The sequence below is a fragment of the Bufo gargarizans genome, chromosome 11 (assembly GCF_014858855.1).
Source record: "Bufo gargarizans isolate SCDJY-AF-19 chromosome 11, ASM1485885v1, whole genome shotgun sequence".
NCBI classification, from domain to species: domain Eukaryota; kingdom Metazoa; phylum Chordata; class Amphibia; order Anura; family Bufonidae; genus Bufo; species Bufo gargarizans.
The window spans coordinates 74,294,342-74,305,496 of NC_058090.1; positions in this window are offsets into that span (position 1 = coordinate 74,294,342).

Consider the following 11,155-nt stretch of genomic DNA (forward strand, 5'->3'; position numbering starts at 1 on the left):
GTTTTTTCTTTTAAATATTCTCTCCTTTTTACCTTGTTGATTCCCTTTATGTATTTAAAAGTTTCTATCATATCCCCTCTGTCTCGTCTTTCTTCCAAGCTATACATGTTAAGGTTCTTTAACCTTTCCTGGTAAGTTTTATCCTGCAATCCATGTACCAGTTTAGTAGCTCTTCTCTGAACTCTCTCCAAAGTATCAATATCCTTCTGGAGATATGGTCTCCAGTACTGAGCACAATACTCCAAATGAGGTCTCACTAGTGCTCTGTAGAGCGGCATGAGCACCTCCCTCTTTCTACTGGTAATGCCTCTCCCTATACACCCAAGCATTCTGCTAGCATTTCCTGCTGCTCTGTGACATTGTCTGCCTACCTTTAAGTCTTCTGAAATAATGACCCCTAAATCCCTTTCCTCAGATACTGAGGTTAGGACTGTATCACTGATTTTATATTCTGCTCTTGGGTTTTTACACCCCAGGTGCATTATCTTGCACTTATCAACATTAAATTTTAGTTCCCAGATTTTTGACCATTCCTCTAGTTTTCCTAAATATGCAAAATAACCGTGGAGCCCCAGTTATGGGTCTTCAACACAGTGAAAGCCAGATATTCCTCAAAGGAAGGAAAACCGAGCAAAGTGTTTTCTGTAGCTGGTCTCAAAGTTGAAAAAAAAAATTTTCCCCCCCAAAAATTAAGTTTCAAGTAAAAATAAACAAAAACTTCATTTTCCCCAAATAAAGTAAAAAAAAAATAGGGTGGAAAAAATGTATACATATTAGGTATCGCCGCGTCCGTATCGACCGCCTCTATAAACATATCACATGACCTAACCCCTCAGATGAACACTGTAAAAAATAAAATAAACCATTTTTTTGTCACCTTACATCACAAAAAGTACAACAGCAAGCGATCAAAAAGGCGTTTGCCCACCAAAATAGTACCAATCTAACCGTCACCTCATCCCGCAAAAAATGAGCCCCTACCTGAGACAATCGCCCAAAAAATAAAAAAAAACTATGGCTCAGAATATGGAGACACTAAAACATCATCTTTTTTTTTTCTTTTTTTTTAAAAAGCTGTGCATTTATATTCTCAATTCTGTATTGTGGAGACTTCCACATTTTCATTATGCGCATGGCGTGTGAGCCAACCTTTTCTATTTGATGTCGTATTGTAACAATGATGCTGAATAATGTTTATTAATGTTTTGAAATTTTAATAAAATGTGTGATGTAAAAAAGCTGTTATTGTGTAAAACTTACATAAATAAAAAAAAAGTATACAAATTAGGTATCGCCGCGTCCGTATCGACCGGCTCTATAAAAATATCACATGACCTAACCCCTCAGATGAACACCATAAAAAATGTAAAATAAAATCTGTGCTAAATTAACAATTTTTGTCACCTCACATCACAAAACGTGTAATAGCAAGCGACCAAAAATCACACACACACACACACCAAAATAGTGCCAATAAAACCGTCATCTCATCCCACAAAAATCACCCAAGGTAATCGCCCAAAAACTGAAAAAATTATGGCTCTCAGACTATGGAAACACTAAAACATGATTTTTTTTTGTTTAAAAAAATAAATCATTGTGTAAAACTTACATAAATAAAAAAAAGTATACATTTTAGGTATCGCCGCATCCGTGACAACCTGGTCTATAAAAATATTACATGATCTAACCTGTCAGATGAATATTGAAAATAACAAAAAATAAAAACGGTGCCAAAACAGCTATTTCTTGTTACCTTGCCTTACAAAAAGTGTAATATAGAGCAACCAAAAATATGTACCCTAAACTAGTACCAACAATACTGCCACCCTATCCCATAATTTCTAAAATGGGGTCACTTTTTTGGAGTTTCTACTCTAGAGGTGCATCAGGGGGGCTTCAAATGGGACATGGTGTCCAAAAAACCAGTCCATCTGCCTTCCAAAAACCGTATGGCATTCCTTTCCTTTTGCGCCCTGCAGTGTGCCCGTACAGCAGTTTGACCACATATGGGGTGTTTCTGTAAACTACAGAATCAGGACCATAAATATTAAGTTTGGTTTGGCTGTTAACCCTTGCTTTGTAAAAAAAAAAAAAATTAAAATGGAAAATCTGCCCAAAAAGTGAAATTTTGAAATTGAATCTCTATTTTCCATTATTTCTTGTGGAACACCTAAAGGGTTAACAAAGTTTGTAAAATCAGTTTTGAATACCTTGAGGGGTGTAGTTTATAGAATGGGGTCATTTTTGGGTGGTTTCTATTATGTAAGCCTCGCAAAGTGACTCCAGACCTGAACTGGTCCCTAAAAATTGGGTTTTTGAAAATTTCTGAAAAATTTCAAGATTTGCTTCTGAACTTCTAAGCCTTGTAACATCCCCAGAAAATAAATGTAATATCATTCCCAAAATGATCCAAACATGAAGTAGACATATGGGGTATGTAAATTAATAACTATTTTTGGAGTTATTACTATGTATTGTAGAAGTAGAGAAATTTGAAGTTTGAAATTTGCAAATTTTTCCAAAATTTTGGTAAATTTTGTATTTTTTTTATAAATAAAAATGCATTTTTTTTACTCAATTTTACCAGTGTTATGAAGTACAATATGTGACGAAAAAATAATCTCAGAATGCCCTGGCTAAGTAAAAGCGTTTTAAAGTTATCACCACATGAAGTGACACTGGTCAGATTTACAAAAAATGGCCTGGTCCTTAAGGTGAAATAAGGCTGTGTCCTGAAGGGGTTAAACAGGTTGTCATCTCATACATTAGTAGGATACGCCCCCCCCCCCCCCCCCCCCCCCCCGTGTCTCATAGGTGCGGGTCCCACCTCCTGGCTCCACTCGTCTGTTTTTGGCACTCCCATAGAAATGAATCAAGGGCGGCTGTTTGGAGGTTTGCAAGTGGTTAAGCACTTATTACACTTTAATATAGAATAAATACATTTATAGGGAATATACAGTCACCGCTGTATGTATGTCTTTGTTGGTGAAGAAATCAGTTTATTTAGGCTATGACTTTCAGCAACAAGAGGTACATTCATCAGGTCTTGTACAGATAGTAGTATATACATACACACACAGAAATAAATAGTAAACTTAACTATAGAAACCAGTGTCAGGCAGCTGCTGCCAAGGCCAGTAACATAATGGGTTGCATCAAAAGGGGCATAGATGTCCATAATGAGAACACAAATTGTCTAGGTGGCTGGCACTACACAGTATAATATATTCTGGTGCTCAGTGATGGAATAATAATCCTAGAGTTGCAGAGTAAAGATTCACGGCACTCAAGGTCAGATCATAATAAGATATCTGGAAACATAACTAGAGGTGAAAAGCAATACCATACCATACCAGTTAGAGTCAGGACAGGTGGACGCTATCTCCTCGATGTACGTTTTGCTGTTCTGCTTCCTCAGGAAGAGTGGTTTCAATAGGGCTAAACAATCAGTTTTTAAGGAGTGAAGTGTCCTATGGGAAGTCATACGTCAAGGAGATAGCGTCCACCTGTCCTGACTCTAACTGGTGTGACCATTGCTTTTCACCTCTAGTTATCTTTCCAGATATCTTCTTATGATCTGACCTTGATTCATGATGTTCAGAGAGTGTGGTGTTCTTTCTTTCAAACTCAATGCATAACATGTGGGGGGTTCAGTCCGCACAACCCTATGCAGGTGCACATTGCTATGGCGAAATACAGATACAAACGCAAAAACACAAATGCAATCGCACTCTGCCCTGCCTTTATGCTGGATGTGGCAGAGTGCTGGTTGCAGAGTGCGATTGCATTGTGTTTTTGCGTTTGTATCTGTATTTCGCCATAGCAATGTGCACCTGCATAGGGTTGAGCTGACTGAACCCCCCACATATATTTTTCCCTTTGTAGTACGTATTGGAGGTGTGGCGATCTCCAAGCAGTCAAGCACACCTGACCAGTTAATCTGCCCTGGAGGCTGGTTTTAAAGTCAGTATAAAACTGAGTCTGCTTATACAGCACCTACCTACCAGTAACCATTTGGCTCCAGGAGAAGTATATAGTGGGCTCAGCATGCATGTTGGTACTTGCATCCCTGGATCCGATGAAAGCTGTAATGTCACCGGACGGGGTTAAAAGCAGAGTGTGCTTGGCGTGCATGCTGTACCTGCGCTCCCTGGACTTTGTGTGGCTGTCATGGCCCATAACAGGTAGGAACTAGTGTTAGGGGACCACTCATGGAGGCGACCTTGACATGGTGAGTGGCTTATTACGCTTTGGCCAAAATGTACACCAATGCCTTATTCAACATCCAGCATAGAGGCAGGGCAGAGTGCTGGTTGCAGAGTGCCATTGCATTTGTGTCAATGCATAACATGTTCACTATACCTTACTATCTGTCCAGCATTACTCTATAGATTCACTACCCTTAGATGTACATATCCTGGTCAGGAGGCACTTCGAATTGGATATTTTCACTATATGCTCATTATTTTGTTAATTTATAGGATCATGTTTGGTTAATTTTTGATTTGTGATTTTTTTGAATAAACATTATATATTTTTAATCTATGGGACGTGAATCTACTCTTTTTTGTGTGGTATACAGAAACATAGAAGAGGATTCTTTACGGTAAGAGCAGTGAGACTATGGAACTCTCTGCCTGAGGAGGTGGTGATGGCGAGTACAATAAAGGAATTCAAGAGGGGCCTGGATGTATTTCTGGAGGGTAATAATATTACAGGCTATAGCTACTAGAGAGGGGTTGTTGATCCAGGGAGTTATTCTGATTGACTGATTGGAGTCGGGAAGGAATTTTTTTCCCCCTAAAGTGAGGGAAATTGGCTTCTACCTACATAGTTATTATGGTTAATACACAAATCAAAATACAGAAACCAGCACAAAAAAAATATAGCCAGATACTGAGTAACAATATCTTTATTAATTAAATATATAAGTAATAATATATTAAAAAGCAGTCATAACAACGGCAAATACATATATGAAACGGAGGTAACAGTGGTCAGGTGTTATCACATGGCATATAATGAGAGGGCTAACCAGGTAGAATGTAGCATACAAAGTAACTTCAACACAATGTGAAGTGCATAGTGCAAACACCGTATACCAAGATATAAATCTAAGGAGGCCCACTGGTTGGTATTTGAATGCTACATAAGGTTATATTTGGTTTTTCTTACACTTTATAATCAATTTCTTATGTGCTACTATCTTTTATACCTTCATTATCTATAGTCCTTAGATTTATATCTTGGTATACAGTGTTTGCACTATGCACTTTATGTCTATATCGAGAACAGGGCCCCGCAAGGGAAGGAGGGCGCACTGCGCCCTCCATTCATTTCTATGGGGCCTCCGAAAATAGCCGAGCGCTGTCTATTTTCGTCAGCCCCATAGAAATGAAAGGGAGCATGGGCCGCGCATGTGCGATACGCTCCTATTCACTTCTATGGGAGCAGCGCTTGGTGGGGTCCTCCAACCACAGCTCTCCCCGCTCCGCTTTCGTTATAGGTGCGGGTCCCAGCACCTATCAGACAATCGGGACATATCCTAGCGATATGCCCCCATTGTCTGAGATGGGAATACCCCTTTAAAGTTTGTAATTCATTCTTTCCATTTTATTTGATTTCTTCCGCCAAGATGTTAAGTGGACCCAATCTTTAATAATGGATAAAATCTGGCGGGGACTATTATAAGTTTGTTATTATTTTATAAGAACCCTTTTATAATACCAATCAATAGTTTGCATAAATTCTTATGTTATTTCTCAGAAAGCATGGTGTACTTTTCTATCTATTTTCACAACTTAGATCACTTGTGTTGTTTCTGCGTTTTCCATGCGTTTTTTAGGTATGTGTTGTTGTTTTTTTCCATCTTGAGTGCCATGTCTACTGCATTATCCAATTATGTCTTTATTCAAAAAAAAAAATAACATTCTAAAAGATATATAACATTTAAAGATATATATATATTTTCAAAAAATATATACATATATGTATCTATAACATAAAAAAAAAAAATACTCTTCAAAAATATAATGGGGACGGTACTGTTCTCCACGACATGGAGGCCTTCACAAAGGCAGGATTCCAAGAGGATTATGCCAGGCCGCGTGTTGCTTGTGCTACTGTGAGCAGCCTGTGCCACCTAAATGTGCTACGATGGCCTGCAGTGTCTCCGGACTTGTTTCCTATTGAGCACATCTGGGATGTTATTTGTCGACAATTGCAAAGGGAGCTGCCAGCAGCGGATCATGATGATTTGAGTGCCCAAGTGCATTCAGCGTGGCTGAACATTCCTCAGACGACCATTAAAAATCTCATTGGCCACGAATCCCCCTCACCTCTGGACTTCCTCTGGTTTTTCCCTAGCGACTGTTAAGCGACAGATCACCTACTTGGGGGTGAAGATTGGTAAGCCACCTGGGTCACTGTATCAGCTAAACTACCCACCCCTCTTAGCGAAAATAATATCAGAACTACAGAGATGGCATTCGCTTCCCTTGTCTCTCCTCGGCAGATGTCGGCTCATCAAAATGATGAGCTTCTCTAAATTACTTTACCCCCTCCAAACGCTCCCGATTCTACTGAAACATGCTGATGTTACTGCTTTGAATGGGGCATTTACCACCACCTTGTGGTCTGGTCGGCGACCTCGTATCTCTCTCTCTCTCAAAGCTCATGTTATGGAAACCAGAGGGAGGGGTGAAATTCCCGAACATACGGGGATACAATCTATCTTGCCTTCTGAGATATATCTCGGATTGGGTACACAATACCGATCACTTTTCAAATAGAGAGCTGGAACAAAACCTAGTGACCCAGTGGAATCTAGTGGCATGCCTCCATTCCAATCTGGCTTCGCTTCCCAAGGATATCAAAACCTCACTCTTATTAAGGGATACGGTGGCAGCTTGGAAGGCGATTAGGAAAACAGTTGGCCTGTCTCATTCGACCTCTAAGTGGATGCCACTGTGGGAACATCCTGAGTTCCCCCAGGGGAATCGCACAGGAGACTCTGAGCTGTGGGTGTCTAGAGGGTTGGTCAGGGCGGAACATCTGATGCACCGAGAGGAGAAACGATGGCTGACCCCTAAGGAACTGAAGGAAAAATACGCCCTGCCTGACTCCCATTTCCTGCTGATTATGCAGACTGGGTTTCTGTACACATAAGTTACGAGACTTGTCAAAGGAGGCGACTAAGAACTCCTTTGACGATATTCTCAGTTTCTCTCCTCAAACAGTATCTCTCTCGAGGTTATATAGCGCACTCAAAGGTAACTTCACGAAGGCCAAGCCACCCACTCTGTTTAAGAAATGGGAACGCATCACCATGGATGATGAGATCGGGAAAAAAATCCTGGAGGGCTGGGGCAAGGTCCGCCAGTGTGTGATAAGCGAAACGTGGCGTGAAACATACTTTAAAAAGATGCACCACACAATTTTTTGTTTTAATTTTCCAGCCTCTTCTCAATTCCCAGATCACATCACTCATTGTCCTAATTGCAGAGTCTCGGCAACTGACTTCTGGCATGGTACAGTGGAGGAAATAATTATTTGACCCCTCACTGATTTTGTAAGTTTGTCCAATGACAAAGAAATGAAAAGTCTCAGAACAGTATCATTTCAATGGTAGGTTTATTGTAACAGTGGCAGATAGCACATCAAAAGGAAAATCGAAAAAATAATATATAAGATAGCAACTGATTTGCATTTCATTGAGTGAAATAAGTATTTGAACCCCTACCAACCATTAAGAGTTCTGGCTCCCACAGAGTGGTTAGACACTTCTACTCAATTAGTCACCCTCATTAAGGACACCTGTCTTAACTAGTCACCTGTATAAAAGACACCTGTCCACAGAATCAATCAATCAAGCAGACTCCAAACTCTCCAACATGGGAAAGACCAAAGAGCTGTCCAAGGATGTCAGAGACAAAATTGTAGACCTGCACAAGGCTGGAATGGGCTACAAAACCATTAGCAAGAAGCTGGGAGAGAAGGTGACAACTGTTGGTGCGATTGTTCGAAAATGGAAGGAGCACAAAATGACCATCAATCGACCTCGCTCTGGGGCTCCACGCAAGATCTCACCTCGTGGGGTGTCAATGGTTCTGAGAAAGGTGAAAAAGCATCCTAGAACTACGGGAGGAGTTAGTTAATGACCTCAAATTAGCAGGGACCACAGTCACCAAGAAAACCATTGGAAACACATTACACCGCAATGGATTAAAATCCTGCAGGGCTCGCAAGGTCCCCCTGCTCAGGAAGGCACATGTGCAGGCCCGTCTGAAGTTTGCCAATGAACACCTGAATGATTCAGAGAGTGACTGGGAGAAGGTGCTGTGGTCTGATGAGACCAAAATAGAGCTCTTTGGCATTAACTCAACTCGCTGTGTTTGGAGGAAGAAAAATGCTGCCTATGACCCCCAAAACACCGTCCCCACCGTCAAGCATGGGGGTGGAAACATTTTGCTTTGGGGGTTTTTCTGCTAAGGGCACAGGACAACTTATTCGCATAAACGGGAAAATGGACGGAGCCATGTATCGTGAAATCCTGAGCGACAACCTCCTTCCCTCTGCCAGGAAACTGAAAATGGGTCGTGGATGGGTGTTCCAGCACGACAATGACCCAAAACATACAGCAAAGGCAACAAAGGAGTGGCTCAAGAAGAAGCACATTAAGGTCATGGAGTGGCCTAGTCAGTCTCCGGACCTTAATCCAATCGAAAACCTATGGAGGGAGCTCAAGCTCAGAGTTGCACAGAGACAGCCTCGAAACCTTAGGGATTTAGAGATGATCTGCAAAGAGGAGTGGACCAACATTCCTCCTAAAATGTGCGCAAACTTGGTCATCAATTACAAGAAACGTTTGACCTCTGTGCTTGCAAACAAGGGTTTTTCCACCAAGTATTAAGTCTTTTTTTGTTAGAGGGTTCAAATACTTATTTCACTCAATGAAATGCAAATCAGTTGCTATCTTTTATTTAAAGTTATTTTTTCGATTTTCCTTTTGATGTGCTATCTGCCACTGTTACAATAAACCTACCATTGAAATGATACTGTTCTGAGACTTTTCATTTCTTTGTCATTGGACAAACTTACAAAATCAGTGAGGGGTCAAATAATTATTTCCTCCACTGTATATGGACGTGTACCAAGGTTGCTAACTTCTGGGTCACCGTGGTCGCTTATATAAAAAAACACTGGCTTTTAGATTTGCCTATGGAGCCCCAGGCTCTGATATTTCACTACATATGTCTTGATGGGGGGCAGTCTGGCTGTCCGACTAAGATCCCGATCATCTTACATTCTATACTGCTGATAGCCAAAAGAGTTCTGCTGCAACGCTGGCTCATAGATACCATGCCAGACATTTCTGTTGTGATCTCTGAGTTGAAGGTGCTGATGGGTTTTGAAAGAGTGGAGGAGTGCTCGGCTTCAAAAATTTTCAGCAAATGGCGAACCTTCATCATTGCCCACTTTAGCCCTGCGGATATTGCGGAGCTGGTCAAACCCTTTCAGTATACCTCCTGGTACCTTAAATCCTCTTTGTGTGACACCTTGGGTCCTCTGGCAGTGTAGCCCTGCCAATCTTTTTCCCCACGACCCCCTCTCCCTCCCCTTTTCCCTTCCCCGGTTCTTGTTCACTGTTTTTTATTTAAAAATGCAGTCAGACGCGCATGTTTAAGGCTCATGATCCTTTAAATGCCGCACCGACTCCTTTGTTCTCGCAGTGGGAACATGGGAGATTCAGTGTTGTATGGTTTGTCTGTACATGACCCTTGTTCTTGTCATTTTGCTGATCTGCTTTCAATAAAAAGAATAAAAAAAAAAAAATCTCATTGATGGCATACCAAGGTGTGTAAATGCATGTATTTCTGCACATACCACTCATACACGATCTAATATATAAAGCTGAGTGTATGTATGTGTGTGTGTGTGTATGTTCGCTAAAGGATTTCGCACCGTCGCATTTACAATCACGAAATTTGGCACACAGGTACATCAGGTGTCTGGGAAGGTTTTAGATTGGGTCTTAGCTCTCTAGCACGTACCGTTCCTGAGATATTCCCCAAAAATGCATTAGCCAATAGAAGCCTAGTCACATGACCCTTATCAGGCTGTTAGTCTCCACATACACAGTTTTAAACCAGGTTTCCAGAACAACCCAGCCATTTTTCTTCACTGCTGTAGGTTAGCTTTAAAGGGGCAGGGCGCTGTGGATGACACTGTTAAGGGAGCGGAGTGCTTTGGAGGTCAGAGTTCAGGGGCAGGGAGGGTGGCCATTCAGGCTACCCTCAAAAGACGGACTTAAAAACCCCGCCCTTGGACCCACTGAGCCACTCCTCCAATCCAACGGGGATTCAAAAAAATTAAGGTAAAAATCTACTTCTGTCAGCTGCAGGGGTGGGAGGGAGGGTGACTTTCTCCCTGCAGCTTACACTCAGACAGCACAGTGCTGCTGTCTGAGAGTGAGCTGTTCAAAAGAACATCCCTGTGTCTGTCCAGGCCCCGCACTGGATGGAGGACAGGGAGTATGAAAGCTGGACTGTCCTCCCTAAAATCGGACCTCTGGCCACCTTAGGGACAGGCTGCCGTGGAGGTCACAGTTAAGGGGACGGTCCGCTATGGAGGTCAGTGTTAAGGAGCAGATTGCTGTAGAGGCCACTGTTTAGGTGGCAAGGTGTTGTGGAAGTCACTGTTAAGGAGACGGGCTACTATGGAAGTTACTAATAAAGGGGCGGCTGCTGTAGAGGTCACTGTTAAGGGGGCAGGATGCTGTGGAGGTCACTGTTAAAGGGGCGGACGCTGTTGAGGTCTCTGTTAAGGGGGCAGGGAACGGTGGAGGTCACAGTTAAGGGGACGGTTCGCTATGGAGGTCAGTGATAAGGGGTGGGGTGCTGTAGAGGTCACTGTTAAGGGGGCAGGATGTTGTGGAGGTCACATTTTAAAGGCATGGAGCTCTGTGGAAATCACTGTTAAGAAGACGGGGTACTGTGGAGGTCACTAATAAAGGGGTCTCCGCTGTGGAGGTCACTGTTAAAGGAGCGGGCACTGTGGAGGTCACTGTTAAGGGAGGAGGGGACTGTGGAGGCCACTATTAAAAGGGCAGCGGGGTACTTTGAGGTCACTGTTAAGGCAGCGGGGTACTTTG